General features: G+C 45.0%; 1 protein-coding gene across 3 annotated transcripts in view; it reads right to left on the bottom strand.

Moving 5' to 3' along the window:
• Window positions 1-22,315, bottom strand: part of LRRC8D (leucine rich repeat containing 8 VRAC subunit D) — a 54,458-nt gene extending 32,143 nt beyond the window's left edge. Inside the window, exons 1-2 of one of the 3 annotated variants that reach the window (XM_076340570.1) lie at window positions 22,150-22,315; window positions 10,099-10,233 (exon numbers count right to left, since the gene is read on the bottom strand). The gene's annotated coding sequence lies outside the window, so the exon portion shown is untranslated. Of the gene's footprint in view, window positions 1-760; window positions 799-6,662; window positions 6,690-10,098; window positions 10,234-22,149 lie in introns of those variants that run through there. The other 2 variants (XM_076340573.1, XM_076340572.1) reach the window with 2 other exon arrangements.
• Window positions 22,316-22,584: the final 269 nt, after the last annotated feature.

The following is a 22,584-nucleotide window of genomic DNA, read 5'->3' as shown; positions in this document are numbered from 1 at the left end:
ACACAGAGGAAAGGGCTTCTTGTTTTTAAATTAATTATTAATCAATCTTTTCAGCCATCAAACCCCTGCAATGACTCATCCACTTTCTTTACCAAAGTCTAAATTGTTCTGAGAAGACTGCAATTCCACCAGAGCATTACCCTCCCGAGTGCAATACTTAACCCTGCATATAAGAAAGGATTTTAGTAGTTTCATTCCTCTCTCCCACAAAAATATCATGTTCTCATTGAACCTGAAAAGAAAATCACAAAAAAACCATAAGGCAAAACAGTATTTAGAATTTTTACATTGAGAGAAACAAGAGAAGATAAAGTCCACCTCAGTTATTCATAGCAAAGCTATTCTTCCAGTGATGGCATACACTGCAAGCAATGAGGGAATTCACATAATCACAAATCCTCAATAAACATGCCATTAAATGATCCAATTCTTTTACACTCATACAGACAGTGCCTACTGTCTGTAAAGGAATTCAGTTTTATGGAAGAATGGCTTGACAGGAGTTGCTTTTTAAGCTTACAAAATTAAGAACTTGATCCTATACCCCACATCCATGTAAACCTCTCTTCAGAGTTAACAGCTCTATTAAATAAACTAAGCTGCAAGACTGGAGCTCAGTTGGCGATACCTGTGTACAGCGCTTGCTCTTTTCCTGTGCTAAAATTATATCAGAACATTACAACACATTTGCATATCTCCCACACATGCAACTTTTTGCCAGCAGTAACAAGACGACGACATCAAGGCTTAGAAAACATACCAGCCAGAGATAGAACGAGAGGGTGGAGTTTCCTGCAGGAACACCCAGACTGAAGTCCAGCAGCTCCCAGGGAAGGTGCTGCCTTTCTACCAGCCTGATGCCTTCGTATCAGGCTCCCCACTTATCAGTGTCAAATGCGAAACTCCACCCAGGAAACAAAAAGCTTCCTATTGTTTCTCCCCTCTCCACAGCCTCCTGGCTACTATCAGGAAAAGTGGTATCACTCCACCCTTTTTCCATGAGAATGGTTTCCATTTTCCCCTTTTACTATGTTCAGCCTTGGAGCTACAGTGGAGTAGGAGGAACAGGAAAAAGAAGTCTCTGCTGGGTTCTCTCTCCCCTAGTGTCTCCTGTATGGTTTTCCTGGGAATATTTCTAGTGGCAGCCCACACTGCTGCCCTTGATTTTAATCATGCAGAAGTAACATGAAATTCGCATGACCCTTGTCAGTTTTCCAGCCACACAAGTTTTGCAAAAACATCAATTAAAACAATCAGACCTTCCAACTTTAACCTAGCAAAGCTATAAAAAAATTACAGGTAGCAGACCTCTTGGAAGAGTTTGATTTACACATTGGTGCACAGTTATTTTCAGAAAAGCTTTTAGTTAAAAAATAAAAATGACGACAGTGCTGAAGATGCCTGGCACCTTACCTCCTCCTAAGCTGCCAGTACAAAAAAAATTAATAAGTGAATTGATCCAAGTAAAAGGAAGTAATAGAAAGTTACTATCAATCACACAAAAATACCTGACCTGCTATGAATAAAGTGTTACTAAGGTGTGAGAGTAAGTTTAAGTGATCTTGAAAGTCAATAGTGGAATCCAGTGTCATAATTCAAGGTGTGCTACATACTAGAAATTGTAACTTGAATGCTCAAGTTGTACGGAGCCAGGGCCTTCCCTCTGACTCTTTCCAGCGGCCCATTTTTCCCAGTCCCACCCTATCATGGCATCCCAGTAGCGAAGCTCAGTTAAAATGTAAGTAGAACAAGTCAATTAATCTGAAAATCAGGAAAATCTCAAATATTGTGTAGGAAAAATTGAAAACAAGCCCATTCAACTGAGACGGTATAACAATAACAGACTAAATACCCCCCAAGTGATTAATAATCGTTCATTAATGATCATGTTAGCTGCAGGGCAAGTGCCTTTGTACCATAATTCGATGAAGACCCAACTAGAAAGAAATGAAACAATCAAAAATTACGTTTGCTCGTATCAAATCAGGCCAAGTACACACCATGCACACGGGGCTAAGATACTACTCTAGGAAGCAGGCTTTCTGACACCAACACACTTAAGATCTAAATTACCATAGACTAGGGAACGGAAAAATGCAGGACCGCATGAAAGAAAGGCAAACCCTGCTTACAAAATAGCAGTGAGTCAGCTCCTGAGGACTGGTCTATGGCTGCTCTGAAAACAAGATGCACATTCCTTACGTGCCCTCTGGTTGTACAGAATGAAAACAAGTCCATCCCCTAAATACACTTTTAATACGGTAGATGATATTCCAAAAAAGGTGTCAAGAAACATCAGTAACACTGTTTAACCCATTCAAACTTCAGAAAACATTTTCAACCAGTGCTGATCCACACAGCCTTTTAACCCTATACACATCTATCCATGTTTGGTGCATTTAATAAGCAAGACACACTCATATCCCTGGCCTCAGATCAATCAGAAACAGCTTATCTTGAGGATGCTTCCAACTCTAAAAGGTCATTGAGTTATTTTTAAGAGAATCTCTTTCTAAAATGCCATGACCCTTTAGCCTGCCTAGTTCCATCATCTGTGATCAGACTACCCAGAAAGCCAAGAATAAGCTTCAAGGCCTTTTGAGACAAGCTGTGAAACTCAGACATTTAATATTATAAGGAACACTAAGTAACATGGCTACTCCAAGCATTTACTTGGAGAATGCAACTACGTTTGTCCTAATTCAAAAAAATCAAATATAGCTGCCGGGTTTTCGTAACCTGTCTCCCCCTTAGCAAGTGCCCTTGGCTGCAAGCAGCTGTCTCCTTGACCACATTATAGCTCATTTTGTTGTTGTTTAGGGACCATCTGGGGGCTTTCTGGTCTGCTGCTTTTTTTTTTTATTGTTTTCAGATGTTATTGGTGACTGAGGCTTTTCCTGGTATATTGACTATTTCTGAAAAAAAAAAAAAAAAATATATATACACTCAAAGAATTACTGCAGCACACATGCAGGAAAAAAATAGGTCCAATGAGTCAACTCTGTCAATATTACTTTGCTGACAAGTATTAAAACAAGGTGCTGGCCACTGAATATCACGCCAGCATACACTGAATGGAAGCACCCCGTCTAACCCCTCCTAAAAGAACAGAAACCTTGAAACTGGCTCATTTTAGGGAAAGGATTAAAGGTTGTTTTTTCAGGTGTTGTTCTTGCACACTGAATCCCTCTGCCAGACATTGCCGTTGATCATTGCTAAACACTTATATTGCAGAAGTACCTAGAGTCCTCAAGTAGGTCAGGGCCTCAGCATGCAAGGTACAGAATACATGCATAATACTTGACAGCCCTTGCCTCATCATATTTTTCTATTTCAAGTGTTTGTCTTCCCACTAACACAGCTATGTGAGCAACCCACGCAAGCAAAAGAAACTCAATGACAGTGCAAAAAAACCACCCGAGTTCTACCAACGACGTACGTAAGCGCTATCCAACATACAAAGAAAACAGAAGTAACTCTACCTCTCATTAGGATGTTACATATAAGGATCTAGCTAAATGTCAAAGCAAAGCAGGTTTGGGGCTTTTTAGGTTGGCATAGCTCCAGCTATTATAACAAAGACAGAAGAGGCTGTTGAAATAAGCTTTGGTAAATGTTTATGGATGAGACATCCAATTCTCATTTTCCCATCCCCTACAACCTAGACATACCCTTTTAGTGAAAGAGTTTCTCAATTGTTGCCTTCAGATTAAACTCTGGTTGAGACAGAGCAGGGCTGCAAAACCAAAACAAACAAAAAAAATACATGAACTGTAGGGATAGAAACTACAGAGTGCTAAATAACACATTTGCGTATCTTATATTAGCTGCATTAAAGATGGACAAATATGCCATAAATCTGAAATGATGCTTAACAAGATGATAGAGTTCTTGGCAACCTGATTATTTTACCAAGCTGACAGCCAGTTATCGCAGATTGTCTCTGTCTAAATACACATACCAGGACGGTACAATCGAGGGGAGGAGTGGACCAATACATTCCTATAACATTACCCATGCTTTTTGCTCCACGCTGCTGTCACTTCTGATACCTCCCTGCTCTCCAGCACCACCCACCTCTGCCTTCCCACACACTCATCCACATCCTGCAGAGCTTCCCCGCAGTTCCCCATCCCGTTCCCTCAGCTGAAAAGGAAATACTGGCGTTGCTGTGGATCTTGACTGCAAGTTACCACCAATCAGCTGCTGCCCAGGGACTAGGGACTACGCAGACTTGGGAAAAAACAGCCATTACTCACCAGCCAAAAGGTGGTAACTTGACATGGGACTGTCTAGCTCTATCGCAGCCCATTGCTTCTTGCATCTAAAGAGAATCCCACGCAACACCCCTATTTCCACAGCCCTCCCCATCTCCCCCATACCACAGGAATGTCCGCTGCCCCCAACCTCCGGCAGCGCTACCAACATCCCAGCTCAGTGTCATGGGAGGCAGCGAGTCACCACGCGGGATGACCTGCCTAAAAGGCAAGGCATGCGGGACTGCCAGATCCAGTTGCAAACCACGGCCGGACCCCAGACTGTAGCTCTGGTGCAGACAACAGTCTGGGTTGGGTTTTTTTTTGGTGGGTGGGTGGTCGTGGTGGTGGTTGAGCTTTGCCTCTAAAGCCACAAGCCATCATGCTTCCTCAGTAGAAAAGATTGCAAAAAGAAAACCTGGGCAGTGTTCTCCTTAACTACCACAGGACTTCAAAACAACACATGGGGGGATGGGGGGTGGGAAGGGGCTGTCTGGGGTTTTCCTTTTTTACAAAATTTCTTTTCATGGAATTTTTTTTCCCCCCTAATGTTTCAAACATCAGTAATGCTAACAATCATTAAGTTCTTTATGTAATTACTTGAACTGCCCATAAAAATTGTTTCGCAGCCTGCCTGGAAAAACATTTTACTTCAAAAGGTAGCAGATTCAGTTTACGAGTAGAAAAACCACATTTTTTTGCCCAGCTCCTGCAGAACGTAAGAGGGAAAGGGAAAAGAGACTGATGCCTTATTGATCAAATCAATTCTAATTACGCATAGAAAACTTTTCCACAGCTTCCAATAATACACTGAGCAAGAGCTACTTTGTGAAATGCAAAGTCAGATAAGTGGAAAGTTTGGGAGTTTATTGCTCAGCAGCAAAGGCCAGGATTTTATATATCCAATCACTGAAGGCAGTGGAATGTTATAATTGCAAGCAAGCTCTAGCACTTGAAATAATAAATAAAACTAGAGAAATGTATTATTTATTTAAATTTAAATTTTTCTAAAAGAGGCCCTTAAAAAGCTGTGGACAGAGTAACACAGTATTACAGCTAAACCACAGCAGCACTAAAACAATTGGGCAACAAAGAGCTGTTTGTTCATTTTTTCCCTTGCAAATCTCTCTCTCTCCCCCAGTCTTTGCTGTCTAGGGTGCCAGGCAATAATGTCACCAACTTCTTATGGTACGTCCTTTTCACCATCAAAAAGTGCAAATACAGCATTACTAGACAACGTGTTAGGCCCATCTACACAAGGAAAACTAGGTCTTGGAAAGGCCAACTTTTCCCCATCCCAGCCCAATCCCTTCTGTGGTTTCTCAATTGTTCGAAGTGTTTCACCTCCCTGTGAAACTAAATCAGGTATGGACAAGGATGGGCATACCTTACCCTTTGGTGCCGAACCTCACTATGCTGATTTCGTGCTCCAGTGTTCACAGCCAGCCTCTAAGAGAACAAGAGAACAAGCGCACTGTGATGGTGCTCCCTTATTCAAGAGAGCATCGCGTACCAAAGACAAGGGACGAAACTTGAGGGAGCGCCCACGTGTTGAGAATCTCTTCCCATGTATCCAAAACGCACCTCCCGAGATTCCAGTCAAGAACTGAGATCAGGTAAATATTTCAAAACAACATCATATTGTGTCAAAACACATAGCTAAGATTACTGCAGCCTACTGAATTTGGTACACATCCAGCAGGAAACAGGTCTATACACATGAAAACATGCAACACGACATTACTCCACTGAAGGTTTAAGGAGAGCACTGCTGCGTTTTGACCCTGCTCAGATTTTTCTCTGCTATAGCAAGCTCACTGACAAACACCCGTGAGTGCCATCTCCTTCCTCCCCCATGCTGCAGTCGGTGTCACCGCCCGCGGCCCGGCCGGGTTCATGCTCGCAGGAGGACAAGCTGGCTGGAAGCAGCTCAGCTCACGGACGCGTGGCTGTGGGGACTGGCTTTTGCTATCAGTAATGGACAAGTCTCCCACCTAGGCAAAGAAATATGAGAGCAAAAACAGTGGAAAAACCACCAAAGTAGGGCTATTTTCCAGTTTCTGTATCTAACATTCACACTGAAAATTCTGCTGGGAAGACGGGAAGAAAGAAAAGATAACTTGACATGAAAACTGTAACATTGGAGCGAGGTACACAGAAGTCCTTTTCATTGCAAAGAAGTAGTCAAAATGACAGCCATATCTACACCTAAGGAAAAATTTACTTCTGCCTTGAGGCAGCCTTGGCAATAACATTGTTGCAAGCAAAAAACAGTTTATCGGTTTGGGGGGAATTTAAATAAATTTAATTTATTTGTCAACTAATAAACTTCTAATTACTGCTTCTGGTATCGAAACACACACACACGGGGGAAACAGCCCCTGCTCTCCAATCCCCTCGCCGTACCTGGTCGCAGCAGGGAGGCGACGGGGCCGGCATGTGGTGCTTCCTCCACCGGTCACAGTCCCTACAGGGTCCTCCAGCTCCCCTTTGGCACGCAGCGGGTCCCTTGTGTCGGCTGGGGAGCTGCCTGGAACCGGCCGTGACCGGCGCAGGGCAGCCCTGCCCTCCTCCCTCAGCCCTCGCTGCCAACACCGTGCCAACCACAGCCGATACCAACATCAGTGTGACTCGGTTATGTGAGCAGGCGGACCTGCAGGGAGCCCCTACAACATGGCGGGAGCATATCTCGGTATTAAGTTAGAAGTCAATCTGCAGGAGAACGTCCAGGAAAGTCTGCCGTTTGCAACACGTCTGGAACCGGCACACCCTCCCCCCGAGGCTGAGGGACGCTTCGAAACACACAGCTCTTCAGGACATTCATCTTTTGTCAGCCCTTTGGTAGCCATTGTCAAAAACTGATTTTGATTTTGTCAAAAATGGATTTTATTTTCATAAGAGAGCTACTCAAGGTCTCACCCTCTGCCTCTGCCACAAGCTCACACAGCTCAAACACATGAAATACAAAGGACCATTGGCACAAGCTACACCTGGCACTCACTCCATGAACAGATCAGAGCAAGCTGACAGGTTACCTCCTAACATTAAGTTTGGTATCAATCCATTTTTATAGTTAACTCATGGAGGGAGGTGATGCATAGCAAGTAAATCCGTCAGATTTGCCTACCTCTGGAGAACAAACGCTGTCTTACACCGCACAAAGGAGCTACATGCCGAAACGCCAGTAAAGCAGGACACGAGAAATGAAAGAAAGTAACCAAAGCAAATCCACCCTTCCTTGGGTCCCTTCATTCCTACTTCCAGAAGAAGGTTGGCATTGCTGCTTATTATGTGCGTATAGTAAACAAATAGCTTATACAGACAAGTTGTTCTTAAATCAAAAGCACATCAGTGAAACGTGATCTAAAATAAACCAGCTATGTTTGAGGATATCACTGTTTCCCCTGGCGCTTCAGGATTCTGCAGCTGCAGAAATTCCTCTAAAAAATTTCAAAAGATATCAAAGCTTATGTTCCCATGAAAGAGGTTTCCAGACACAAATATATTATATATATATACATACACACTCCATCACAGTAACCAGACCAGAACACTTGCACAGGAAAGTCCCTAGCCACACTTTAACATTTTGCTGATTTAGCTGTATCAGCCAAGATTATTTTTTTTTTCCTTGCTTCCCAACTATGCCAGCAAAAACCTTACTGCAGAAGCCCTTCCAGTGGCTGCAACATTTTTCTGCCTGCATAAAGTGTTCCTTTCATAGGACCCGGTTTAAGAGGCACGAGCGAAAAACCTCCTCTTGCAGCCGTAGGGCCACCTCAGGAGGAAGTGGCAAGACTGGGTAATGAAAGCATGCACGCGGGAGGGGTGAAGGCAAAGGAGAGCACTGCATCAGTCTAGCTTACACCTACAGAAAAAGGGAGGAAGCAGTACCTGCCATCACACCGGGTTTGTGCCAGCAGAAACTAATCTGCAAAGTCACAATCCTACTACAAGAAGTAACAGCAGTAAAATTCTGCACACATGTCAGACTGACCAACTGTGCTGTGACAGAAGCGGCATTTTACTTTCTATTTGGATTTTTGTGTCATGTCTTGTGTGTAATGTGTACTCTTGAGAAACAAACAGACTGCCTGAAAACATAACTGCAAGCTATTCCATTTATGTCAAGTAGATACTATTCCTATTCCCCCCAAGAGATGATTGTCCGTTGGGTTAGCTGTTTCACTATCGATAAGATACATATCACCATTTCTTTGCTAAAACCTATCTCACAACTCCAGACCACCTGTCAAAGCCTCTTATGGGTAAAACCATCCATGTATTTCTCCATCCAGGAGTAAACAACCTCTCCACTCTTCCTAATGAGCATCCTTATAATGCAGACTCATCCTGGCTACGTGAAAAGTACTCAATATTATGAACAGAGAAGTGTGGGCGAGAAAACAACAACAAAGTTTAAGACAGACTACAGTTATAAAGACTGCCCTGTCTGCGTTTCTACTCAAACATAAATCTTCTCTGCCCCCCCTTTTTTTTTTTAAACCCAGATCTGCTGCAGGTTATCCAGCCTGCCACATCACATCAACGCAGAAACCAGTAAGGCCTGGCTGCAGAATTTAGGTCAGCTTGTCTGTGGAGTACATAAGGTCTTGCGCACAGCCATGAATTTCCTAGTAATGCTTCAACAATCCCTCTTCATCCTGCTATGCAGCTATTTTACTAGTAGCTGCTAGCTTTCCTCCCAACTCCCCAACAAAGACTCTCCACAGGAGGGATGTTCGCAGGCGAATGAGCCCCTATCTCTTCCTTGGGAAGCAGGAAGCTGGTTGTTGAATCAAATAAATGCTGATTCTTATATCCCAAGACAAAAAAGTGAAGGATTCCCAATGCATGCTAGAAAAGGACTTCCCTTTTTTAACCACACAAGGAAAGATATAATCAGACAGAGCTAGAAATTACCCCTAGAACATTAGGAATAATTTTCTTAACAGATCATCTAAGCAAAACCCCACTGTTTCCACCTGGGTCAACAAATGAAAACTAACGTGAAAATGTGTCTAAAATTCAGACAGTCTAAGGGACAGGTGCTGGTATTTCTAGAGAGAAAGCATCACTTGAGGTGAAAAACACTGTGCCTCTTCAAAGAATGCTTCCCTCTAGAAGTGAATTGCGGGCCACTGCCATCCCAAGCATTGTACGAGCACACGTAAGTAGTAGCCCTGTTCTTAAGGAATCTCTAACGGTGCATAAAAATATGCAAAGTCTTTTCTGAACACGGTCCTTGGAGCAGGAGTTCCACATAAACTGGAAAGTACAGTTATGTAAGGGGAAAAAAAAAAAAATCAAATACAATAAACCAAAACCTTAAACTTCTCTGACTGTCTTCATACAGCAAGATGAACCTAAGTCTTCTTAAGTATGACAATTTGAAAGATGCAAATGCAAGAATAAATACCAGTTTCCAGGAACGGTTATGGGAATCTCAGCAAATAAAAACACAGCTAGCAAGCTGACAGTTGGTTTTGTCTTAAAACCCATCAGTCTACCAGCTTTCTGTGCTCTATGGTTGCTGCATAACATTGTGCTCCTCGAAAGCTGGCACTTGTATCTCCCCATTAGAACAAAGAATAAAACTGAGGAAAAACCTCTTTCCTCAAGACATCAAATTGCTCTTCAACATTCAAACATTTGTTAAGAGTATTCCTAGTCCATTCTTTCCAACTCACATGGAGGCTGGATACAGATATTGGCAAACACATACTGAGCTGCACTGCACTTTAGATGTGTAAATCAAATACCCCAGAAAACGCAAAGTTCCATTTGTTTATGTTTACTTCAGCTCAGCATCAGACAGCTTTCCCCATTCCCGGCTCAGTACCTGATCAGGCTGTGCTTCTCCTCCTTCCTCCTCCGGCTTCAGCTGGGCTGAGCACTGGCTCCAGGACGCTCTGGTGACGAGAATACCAGGCGCTGACGGTCACTTTCTCATTTTGACAAGTGCCACAGATTCTTCCTGTATGAAAACAAACTGCTGTGAATCAAAGTGGCCGAATAAAATGCTGACGCTAGCGGGGTGTCAGAGAAATGCCGCTCTGCGACACAGAAGCGGAATGTCAGTCATCCTTTTGCCACCAGTGCCTGATCTCTGGGGAAGGCTGAGCACACCCTTATTTTAATAATTTCAGAAATACTCTAAATGAGTTGTCCTATTCTTGAAGAGCGGAGATCCCTCAAACTAGCAATTTGCCATTTCCCACATATTTTCTTAAACATATTGGCTCATCCAAACTTAACCAAGAGCACTGCTATTTCTACGCTGCCGCTTCCCTACACCACCATAAAAGCCAGACCAGACATGGCAGCTGCACACTGCGTACGCTCCACACAACCACTTTGATCACACTTGAGCTGCTGCATTACAGCAGCATGCCAGGCAAGCAGCCCACCTTGAGTCAATGAGCTGCCTGGAAAACCTCTGGAAAACATCTCTATCCCCAGGATAAAAAAAATGGAGAAGAAACACGATTCTCCTCCCTTCTCCTTTAGCCCAACGCTTCCACCAGCCAAGACCCCAGCACGGCTGCCCTCACCTCCAGTGACGCAGAGGCTCCAGGGCAGAGCAGAGCCCACAGATGGAAAGCAACGACTCAGCAAAACGAACGACCAGACTCCAGCAGGTAATTCATGAGTATTTATTTTAGTTTGCTGCTTATTAAGTATGCCTCGTTATAAATCAAGTATTTTACAGTAATTGCCTCCAATCAACAAACACTGAGAAAGCCGCTATGTAGACCGATGCTGCTTCATAACCGAAACGAGTCCCCTAGCAACAGGCACGACGCTACACGACTCCCCGTGCGCAGCAGGCTGGCCGCTGCTGCCTCGCTGCCCTTCTCCTGCCTCTCCTGCCCTGGCTGCGCCCCAAGCAGCGCTGCTGCGTGCCCAAGCCCTTCCCCAGCGCTGCCGACCGCTGCACACTGCTGCCGGGGTGCAAACGCCAGCACAGCAGGGCGTGCTCACTGCAAGGCTGGCAAGCCCCAGCCCGGCTGGCAGCAGCACCTCGCCAGGAATGGGAGCAACCTCCCAGCACGGGGAACGCCCCGCAGCCAGGGCTCAAAGGCAAGGACAACCGCCTGCATCCCCCGCTTCAGCCACCAGCCCATTGCTTCCAGACTGGCGGCGGCTGCAGCGGAGAGCTGCTCTGCTGTAAGGGTCTGTGCCCCGTGCCAGGCACAGTGCAGTCGCCCACCTGAGCTGCTCCCAAGCCACTGCAGAAAAACAAACAAAACAAAACCAAAACACAAACCAACACACGCGCTTCCCTCTTAATTTATTTTCCGAGGCCTTTTCAGGGTTGACGGCCGCTGGCACTCAGAAGCCCACAGGAACAAGCCCTGTGTCATGCTTTCCACTGAGAGCATTTTAAAGGTCAACAGGAACCTGCTGTTCCAGGTTTCTTCTTAGCGGTAGAGACCCAGGATAAGGACATGGGGAAGACACTGCCAAATACGCAAATAAAATACGCATCTTAAAGAACTTCCTCCTTCAAAGGGTTTGGGGTGGTCAAGTGGTCTCGGGAGAACTAAATCCCTTTGCAGCATACATCACCAGAATTGGAGGTTTCAGAGACAGTTGTTTTTTAAATACACAGAGGAAAAAAAAGCTCTGACAAAGGTCTATTGCAAGCAGGTTTCAGACCAGACCTTTGGATCGTACTTGAGCTCTGACAGAAAACGCTCTCATGGCCACAAGGCTGTTCACCTTGGCTGTTTCTGTAACCTTTTTTCATGAGGTCAGAGACCCACGTAAGAAGGGTCTGAGCAGAGCTCGCCATGCCCTCCAACCCCTCCTCTGCAGCCACCCCAAAGGCAACAAACAGTTTTTGAAAACAGAAGGCAAAGGCAGTTCCCATCTCCAAAGTAGGGCTGTGGTTTTGAAAATGCATCAGCCTTTAAGGAAAGATGTCAAGAAAGGCTGAACACCACCACCACCGCACTTAGTAAGGCATGGAAGAACAGGACAGCTTGTCTTCAAGAGCTCCATCACAGTCTGAAAGACTGCTGAGGTCCATCACCACCACCCTCCCCTTCCCAGGACAGACTGAGCACAGGAGTTGGAACATACCTAGAGGAGAGCTGGAGGAAACAAATGAAAAAACACACTCATAAGATTTTGATTTTGTCTTTTTAAAAAGCTACTAAAGCAGAAATTCTCATAAGTCATATCAGTACATAAGTAGATGCTTGGGCAGAGCCAAGACCAGTGAAGGAATCTTCTCCACAGTTTTTGCCACCGAAATCCTCCTGGATTTTGTTCCAGATCCCGTTTGAATAATTCTCTCTTTATGATTCTTCCCTCTGCTCCCCCTCTCATTTTTGAAGTGACAACCTCACTTTATTAAAACAAAGCAACATCTTACTTACAGAAACATCTGCTCTGATACAGGAATACACACCCACTCTGTTATAGAGTCAGTATGTGGGACAGTGGGTACGAAGGAGATTAAATAAGGAGCACATGTACCACTTGTCTTATAACCTAGTCCCCTCTGACACTCATTCCCTTTAATCCTTCTCTCTTCTTTCAGGCCCTTCAGCATAGGGAAAGACTTACACCCCATTTACACTGGGGTGTTGGCATCACCCAGTGCCAATTTTATCTGAATCACAACTAGGCACTTGGCACTTCAGGCATAGCACATGCAATCTCCAAATGCCACGTCCTATATACTGTAGCCTACATGTGGCTGCCTTCATTTGTACAGTCACTTGATCAAACATCTTGTCAACTAAGGAAAACATTATTTCTGTTGTGCTTAACAGGGGTTACATTTAATGGGGAAACAACGATTGCTAACAGAGTGAAAAAAATCAGATGATGCACTTACAGAGCAAATGATTATGAATTCTGTAAAGAAAGGAGGAGGGAAATCACGGTATTTTGGGGAAGAAGTAGAGATCTTGGGAAAAGAACCTCAGCTAATAAAGTAAGTGAAGCAGTTCCAGTCATTAGAGGTTTAATTTCAGCACAACTGAATAATTCTCAATTCTACATGTATCTCCAAGTACCCAGCCAACAGCAGACATTTGACAAACACTTTGGTTAAAATGCCATCTTCCTCCCTTGTTGCTGCATAAGAAAAACAACAAACCACCACACAGGAAAAATATCATGCCATCAAGAGAGAAGAAAAACCCCAAACTAGCACAGAAACCTACTGCAGACGTATTGTCAAAAGCAGCATGTAACCTAACCAGATAAATAACAGATTTCGTTGCTATCTCCAAGTGAGGTTTCACAATCAGCTTAAGCTGATTTGCGGCCACCCTGCTGCTTAAGAGAGTGGTCGCCCCTGGACACACTCCCACCCTCTCCCCTGGTGTGTGCGCCTGGGAGAAGCGTCCTGCCGGACCAAGGCAGAGGCGGGTGGGCAGGAAGGCAGGACTTCCCCTTTCAACAGTAGTGTGAGCTCAAATTTGCTCCAGCTGGTCTTGAAACCACACTCCCTTTGGAAAGCACCTTAGGCATTGCTCCTACTCCATGGGAGCCTACAGGATCCCGCTGCCGCTCCCTGCAGAGTTCATTGTCCATACTAGGGCCTCACTGCAACTTTTCACATGCCACCCAACGCCCCCTTTATTTTGGGAGCTCCCTGTAATTCATTCTTTCTCTTTGCGGCCACCTTCTCTTCCCCTCTCCATGAGCCAGGGGCTGTGTGCAAACTTCTCCCTGCTTCCTTCTCTTCTGTCGCAGAAGGCAGGAATATAACCAAGACATTAACAAATCAAACCTTGCTGGGCGAGCAGGCAAAATTTGCCGGTGCTATACGTAACCCGTTGTTTGATCCACCGGCAGTAAGAGAGGGGGCTGCTGCTGGTAGCTCTGGTATTACATTCTTCAGCAGATAGCAAGCCAGATCTAAGATCTTACAAGTTCAGACAGCAAGCAGGTAAATAATCAGACACTGAAGAAGCCTTAACGTGGCTGGGGTGACAGAAAGCAGCAGCTATCGGGGGCGCGGAGGGCCGCCATCCTCTCTTCATTCACAAAAGAAACAGCAAAGGAGGAGCACTCTCTGCTTCTCGCCCTGACCAGCCGCATACTGGTTGTCACCAGGCTGCTCTGGGCCACTGTGCACATGGACAGACTGTGATTTTACAACACAAATGAGGCAGGTGCAAAACTATTCAGCCAAAACCAGGCTTGTACCAATTCAACCTGTAAGTTTGTAGGTGCCCGTTAAATTTGCTGTAATGAGTACATATGTCCACGCAGGGGTCTGTATTGCTTTGCGACATGCTTTCAAGCGGATTGCAAACTGGGAGAACTTGGCCATTCAGCTGAGAGCCTGAAAGCCCTGTTTCTGGAGATGAGACTCCTTCAGTCAAACGAACAGAATTCATACACTTTCCACATGCAGAACAGTACATACACTTCATGCTTTAAGATTTTCTTTTATATTTACTCACATTTACCTCAACAATTTTGTTATCTCCTTTCCTTTGCCACACTGTTACTATTTTCTTTTGTATTTTTGCGTGCCTCTTGTGTTTTCATTTTTTGGTTTTACTACACGCTTTACTATTTTTGTTCTCTTGTAACTCTAGCCCTGGCAGTTTCTTTCTTTAAAGTCTGTTTTGATTAAACTGATTGATGCTAATAAGAACACTCTTAAATTCATCTTTCAATCTAGATACATCCTAGATCAAATTACACCAAAAATAAACAAAGCGTAACCACAAATTTTAACCACTGGAAATAGAGTCTTGTCCAAACCACTGCATTTTTCATTTTCCTGATTTATTATTAGTACAATTCTGTCCCATTCTCAGTCCACTCTTTTTTCTAAGAACCACTCTTCTCCCATTATTCTCCTGTTAGACACTTTCCTACCCACTTTCCATCAGGGCACTAGCACTGACCAAACTCACAATTTCTGCAGCACCAACGAGCATTTGTGTATCTGCATTCCTCCACTTCCTCGTTTCAAGAGCCAACAGATTTGTTGTCAGAGGGATAGGAAAGGAGAGGAGCAGAACTATCAAGCCTGTCTTCCCTTTCTGTCTGCTAACAATGCCAACAAGGTAAAACAGTGAAGAAATTTATTATGGGTTATAAAACAGCAAACATTACTTTAAAAAACTCAAGTGCATGAAAAGTTTCATTTCCCTTTTGTCAGTTCCTCTTCTAAGCTAGGTAGTTTAGGCTTTATTTCTTAATTTAATTAGACAGAAAGCAAGTACATGAAAGTTTCTGGATGGCAGCCATTGAGAGGAACCCTGTATGTAGACTTCTCAGTTTGTATTTTTAAACACCAGTCAGATTAAGCGTGAAGTCTGGTTCCTCCGTGCATCTTTGATGAAGGCAATTGCTAATGCATGTGGAAAGTGTAACCATAGCGGTGCTTGAAAACAAAGCAAGCTACTGCACTACCTTTCACACTTCTCACTCAAGTTTTAATGCAGAGACTGTCAGACCAAAATAATTCCTATCCTCCCTTTCCACAATCTGTACACAAAGCGCTATGTACAAATATGCAAGATGGACTTTTTTTAATCATTCACTGACATTTGCATTGGTTTAGTGGGCAAATTTATACTGAACAATCCAAATGACATCAGCTTAACAATGTGTTCCTCTGTGCAGGACTGCAAAGGCGACAAAATGTCTTTTACATAATACTTCTGTATAAAATATTAATATTCACAGAGGAAGCTTTTGAACTGAAAGGTTATTTTCAATGATTAGCAAATGAGTGTTGTATAAGCTTGGTTTTTTAATCAGCGTATTTGAGTTAGACAACATACTATACTTTTTGTTGACAAAATCAACTTTGTATGTGCACACAACAAGGCATATGAAAGATCTCCCTGGGGTTACCAGCTTTTCTTTTGACCTTAAGGTACTGTAAGATTATAGAACTGCCTCCACCTCTAGCACACACAGCTTCAGCAAGCCCGCACTAGGCTCATTCCAGGCATGGGTGTTCTTTATACAAGTTCTTACACCAGCCCAAAGTATGTAAGTTTCCTTTCCTTCCTATCTTGCGATGGCTGAAGAACAGATAGATATTCAAACGTCACATTCATATACACATCCTCTGCACTTGTTTTCTCCTTAGAGCTATAATCCCAAGTTGGAAAACCACTGCAGCAAGAATAAAGTGCTTCAAAGTCCACCCAAAAAAACAATGCTGCTTTTAGCGGGCATGTTGGTATCTGTGGCATTGGCCAGACTTGAAAACACCGGAGGTGCGGCAGCCCTGGCTTCTGTAGAACCCAAGGGCAATCAGAACACCTTTTATAGAGAAACTTATCTCAGTGCTGACTTGTAAAGAATGAAGTCCAAGGGAGGAAAAAAAAAAAAAAAAACACCACCCTGCATCTTGGCTGTGGCTTTGTAGCCATTAGGTTGCATGGGGGCGGGTAGGAGCCTGCCTCGCTGCTTCATTGCAAGGGCTATAAAGGGCCTTCGTGTTTGGGTTTTTTCCTTTCTTTGTGTATCTTAATGAATAATGATAATGATAATGAATCTAGGGAAGGGGTCCATCTAGAGCACCACTGGTCTCCAGCAGATGCCCCAGGACACCATTTGCTGTAGGTCTCATTGTATTTACCAGCACCATGTGAGTGGCACAGATACAACATCTAAAACAGCAACAGACAACTGTATTTCAGCGGCCCCACCCATGGTCTCGACATACAGGGGAAATCATCAGAAGACGTGAGTCAGACAGAAAAATCCCGAGCAAGTGAATAGAGAGGGCTTTTAAAACTCCAGTTTGGGAATTGTGCAATTTTTTTTCAAATTTAAATGCACAGCAAACAGTTTGAAGAGACGTTTGATAGGAAAAGGTAGCAACAGCATTTAATTATCTGTTATGCCCACCCCTTGGGTCTGAGGAATCTTCCATTGCATTTTCTTGGTCTTCAAAGGAGACTTTCATAAGACAGAACACCTGAGATGCCTAACTCTTAACAAAAAGACCATATACAGAGAGGGTTCTTTTTTTAACACTAACAAGGAACAAGGCAGGTCACAAGAACTGGACCATTTCTTCTTCTATTAATCACACAATACAAAATGCAGGACCACGGTGAATAAAGGTGATTGCTATGCTCACTCACTGCTGGCTGCCACATGCTTTCAGCCTGGTCATTTTTTCTGCTTCTTCATCAGAGTTACCTTCACCAAGAAAAGGGTCTCTGAAAAGAAAAAATCTGAGCAACAAATAACTTTCCTCCTCCCCTAAGGGTGGCTGTATTTTACACCATGATTGTTTCTGAAGTCTTGAATATCACAACTACTTCAGTCTTAGAATAAATCACTTCTGAGGAAAGAGCTCAAGTGGAAAGAAGGAAAATTATAGCTGAGACTACATGAACAATGTGTTTTCATATCCTGATTTATACTTGAAGAGGAGGAAGAAGAAAAGGGAAGGTGTTTCTTTTAAAACAGTGCCAACGAACAGGTCCTTGGTACAGCCATACTCTCTTCCCATACTACTGCTTGCCTCCATGTGTTGGGTAAAAGTGGCATTTTTCTGGCTTGATTCCAGGAAAACAAGCTTCCTCCTTCCAAGGATATCTCCCTGAACACGCTGGCAGCTGCTACATGAAGGTCTTTGAGCTTCTCTTCCTATCCATTTCCTGAAGGGGGACAGGAACCTGTTCTTGCAAGACTAGAAGAATACAGCTGAAGAGAATACAGAAATAAGTGAAAAGAGCTTCAGTTCTTTTAATTAAAGACATTTGTGGTGAGAGAAAGATTGAAGCAGTGTCAGTTAAAATTAATGATGTGGAAATGAGTATTACTGATGGTATTAGAAAGTACCAACTTGACTTGTGATGCACTTTCCTTTTCAACATGCCAAAACCCAAGATGATTCTCAAGAAGTTAAACACTAGAAATACTGGCTTTGTTCTTTCCTAAATGTGTTTGGAATCTCCGAGGGGAAAAATTGTTTGGCAAGCAATCAGTACCTATTCTTTGTTATATGGTTAAAAGAAAATTGCACTCAATTTGCTTAGACCAAAAGATCTCGAGCCAAACCCATCCCCAATGCAAGCAAGTCAAACTTTGAAAAAACGTAGCTCAAAGTGTTCTCAAGGTAAGAGGTACAGAATAGCTTTGAAACACTAATTACAATCGCTTTTACGCATATAATGCTGGTAGCTGCTAGAAAACTGTGTTTCACAAATATCCTTCTCTGTATTTCAGCCCTTGCCTGGCAAATACTTACAAGTGTAGGCCCACAGCACCTCAACATCACAGCCAACAATAACACTTTCAAGATCAAGCACCTTTACTGTGACCCCAGATAGCCTTATGCATGCGTGCGTACCCGTGAGACTATACATGTGTGGAAAATTAGTCATGTGCACAAGTCTTTGCATGGTGAAGTCCAGAGACTTTTCACTGCTTGCTATAAAAAAAAAATGTTTAAAATGTCAGTTATGCAAAAACACAGATAATTCTTTATCTAAATGTAAGGTTTCTGGGGAAAATTATAGTCATTTTTCTTGATACACCAACAGCTTTTTTTTTTTGCTAGGATATAATCTTCCCACTGCCAAGAGACAATACATGAATAAATAAAATAAAACAGAAAGAAAGGGGAAAAAACCCCAAAAGGAGAATGGTGTAGTCTCGTTTCAGTGCTAGCAAGAAATGAAGAAATTTAAACAACAGAAACTGAAATAACATGTTTTGTTCTTTCCACTTTATATAGTAACATTTGAGCGTAACGTAAATACCGCTAATTGTGTTTTATGAATATTTAGGGATCTACAGCAATTTTATGAATTGATTGGAAGATAGAGATTGCTTTTTTGAAAAGAAATTAAAAACTTTCAGAGTTCATTATTTGGTAAAATACTAACCCTGGAGCTCCCTTTTGTTTGCATCCAGTTGTGAAGCTAGTTTACTGGGTTCCCCTATCACATCATCTGTGACTCAAGCTACTTCTCAGTAAAACAGCCATCACCAGCCCCAGACTGATTAAATGCTTTAAGCCTCAGGACACTAATTCATCCTCAGTGATCACAATGTCCATGTACCTGTATCAAAACTCCCCTCTGGCTCTTCGAGGTGCAGGAGAAAGCAAAGGGAGACCCTGGGCTGAAGCGCTGAGTCAGCACGCTGCCTGCAACACATCCCAAGCCACCCCAGCGGTACACAGCAGCAGGAGGAACTGACACAGCAGCCAGTGCCGTCAGAGAACACAAAGGGAGAAAGAAACTCAGTCAGGGGTACAGGACCCGATTCAAAATCCACTTACTCCCACTGGCTTCAACACACTTTGAATGGACCTCAATACACAGAAGGAATGGGAAGACCCGGAGAAATTAAAAGGACTAACTTGAAGGTGGGAAATTTCAGTATGGTCACTTATAAAACTGCACCAAGCCACAACACACGTGGTTGCAAGCACTTTTGACCAGAGAGATGTACATACCCTTTTCTCCACTAGCCTTTATTTTCTTATCCTCCTGTCGCTGGCAGGACCTATTGCAAGCGTATCACCAACAGCATTAGCTTTTTTCTCACTCTCCAAGCACTCAGTCAAGAAAGCTGTCCGTACACAGGATGTACAGTTGTGGTATCTCCATACCACCACCACCTACCTACTGTTACGGAAGAGAAAGAGGCTTGTCTGAGGTGACAGGAACACAGGGCTAAGAAAGAAACGGAATACAAGAACTATATTTCATGTGCGCAGCTACGTGTTAGTTCAACGTACGCTAGTTAATCTTTCCACAGCCAGGACCTAAGTACTTTCACTCTCTTTGCATTGTTATTATACAGGTTTGTTCCTATTAATAATTACCTTCCCGTGATGGCAGCATGCAGACTTTCTCCATTGCCAGTGCTGCTGCTTTAGAATTCTTCCTCCAGGTCTGAACATGCTGGACAGATTACCGTCCCCCCCCAAGGATGTCAGGACCGGTACAGGTATCTATTGTGCGTATCTGGATCTTACAACATAAATTACTGTTTAATGCTGCTCCCTTCCCCACGTTACCTCATGTAGCCTTTGTAAACTTTGGATCTTTATCAAAGTAATCTCGATTGCAAATAACAGTATCTATTTAAATATTCCTTGCTTATTATGTGCAAAAAACCCAGATATAGCAGACATAACAGACAAGTGTTTTTCACACTAAGCAAGATACAGGCAAAGCACCAAATGAGTTTACTATAAAGGCAATGCTTGCTCAGAAACATAGGAGAAAATGGAGTACAGCACAGAAAATATAGCCACAGTAGCATATTCCTAGGTCAGGACCTCATAAATCAGTTTCAACTAACAATAAAAGTTTTATAGGGGATTTGTAAATCACAAAGAATGAATAGGATCCTGGCCTCTGAGCAAGGCTCGGTGAATTAATTTAAGATGGCAATCCAGAGCAAATAACATAACACTAACCTTCTATACTACCAACCCTTACCCTAAGTTTGAAGAAAGGGGATTTCCTCTGCCACCAGGAAGAGAGGAGGAAAAAAAAAAAAGGGGGAGGGGGGGGAAGACACAGAGAAAGGGACTTAGCTAGCCCAACTGGGATGAGAGTGCTTTTTCGATAGCTCGGAGCTGTGGGATCAAAATCTCAGTGCTGTTCCTGCAAATTTCTCACATCCTAAAGCCCTCTCTCCCAAACAAGGGGGCATAGCCATTCCCCATCTTCAGTTTTAGAGGCAGAAAATATGATCCTTTCCTATCGCGGCTGACAGACATAATGCCGAAAAAACCAAAATACTTCTCTACGCTATTTAATAAAAAAAACCCCAAACCTGTAACTGACAATGCTTCTGAGTAGCAGGTACCCCAAAGCTAGTACTGAAGATGTTTCGCTCCCTGCACCAGCAGCTAAGCCAAGTAAAACATCACTTTCAGCACCACCATTACAGGAAGTACTGCTGAGACTTATTCCACCAAACAACAGGCTGGTTACCACTACCGTCCTCCATTTTCAAGTCTGAGTAACCTACCTCATGGCTCTTACACACTGGGAGCGTCCAGAGGAGAAACTGCCACGGGCTGCTGGTGTGCTGTAAACGCACAGCCTGCATCCCCCCACTGACCGCAGACCAGCTTCCCTAAAGGATGCTGGGCAAGTCACAAGCTTTCCGTGCCTGAATTCGTGTTTGTTTAACAGCAGTGGCAGCACTTGTGACGGGGTTGAAATGGAGGTTGCAAGACAGAGGAGCTGCTGTGCCAGGCTCAGGGATCCTCAAGGAGCAGGAGTCGGTATTGCCACGTACTGGGGAGCAGGGGGAAGGGAGGAGACCTGCCTCGAAAAAACACAGATGATTCTCTGACAAGGGCTGTTTTTGTCCTGAAGATGCGTTTTATTGACTGGCTTAGGCCCCTTTAATCTGCGTGTGGTGCAACACCAAGAACAGTTGACCCCGTACAAAAGACACACAGCTGGCGGTCCCCACATGGATTTAATGCCACCAATCTCGGAAGGGGGCTCGCTTTTTTTTCAGCCGCATTTCCCACCAGCACGTTGTACTCCAAGACCCGCAGCCGGGGCTGGCCCCGCCATCGCCGCCGCCGCCGCCCGGCACGGCGGCGCACGGGGCGCCCCTCGCCCCCCGCACAGGCGGGCGCGTCCCGCGTGGATGTGCGCCCCGAGGCGAGAACACCGCGGCGAGCCACAGCCGCCCCTGGGGGTCCCGCCAGCAGCCGCGCCGGGGGTCTGCGGTGCCCCCGAGGCACACCGGCGCTGGCAGCAGTACAAGTAAACCAACCCAGGCCGTTTTGAAGGCAGAAAAAAAAAAAGGGGGGGGGGGGAAACGGAAGGCAGGCGCGACGGAAAGCGCAGGGAGGGAGAGGCGGGGGGCGCCGGCGTCGATGCCGCCCCCTCCCCCGCGGCCCCTCCGCCGCCTGCCCGACCGCCTCCCGCCGGCCCCGCGCTCGCCTCACCTCAGGGACGGCCCCGCGGGCTGGGGGACCCCGACAGCCGCCCGGCCGGGCCGGGCCGGGCCGTGCGTGCCGCGGGGACGCAGACCTTCTCCGGGGCGGTCACTCCCGCGGCGCTGCCATGCGGGCGGCGGCGGCGGGCGAGGAGGGGGGAGGCCGGGCCGGGCGGGCTCGGCTCCTAGCAGCGCCCTGCAGCGCGCTCTCCGCATGCGGCGCGCACCCGCATGGCTCGGCGCACGGACGGCACCGGCTGCCGGCGGCGGCGAGGGCCGGCCCCGCGGCCGAGAGCGCCGCCCGCGGCCCGGCGGCGGCCAATGGCTCCCGCGGCGCCGCGCATGTGAGGGCCGGGCCGGGCCGGGCCGGCCCCGCCCGCTCGCTCGCCCCCCGCGCAGCCGCCGCGCTCAGGTGCCTGCGGGCCGCCGGGCCACCGCCGCCTGA

The sequence above is a fragment of the Aptenodytes patagonicus genome, chromosome 5, assembly GCF_965638725.1.
Source record: "Aptenodytes patagonicus chromosome 5, bAptPat1.pri.cur, whole genome shotgun sequence".
NCBI classification, from domain to species: Eukaryota; Metazoa; Chordata; class Aves; order Sphenisciformes; family Spheniscidae; genus Aptenodytes; species Aptenodytes patagonicus.
This window is presented reverse-complemented; position numbering and strand designations above follow the sequence as displayed.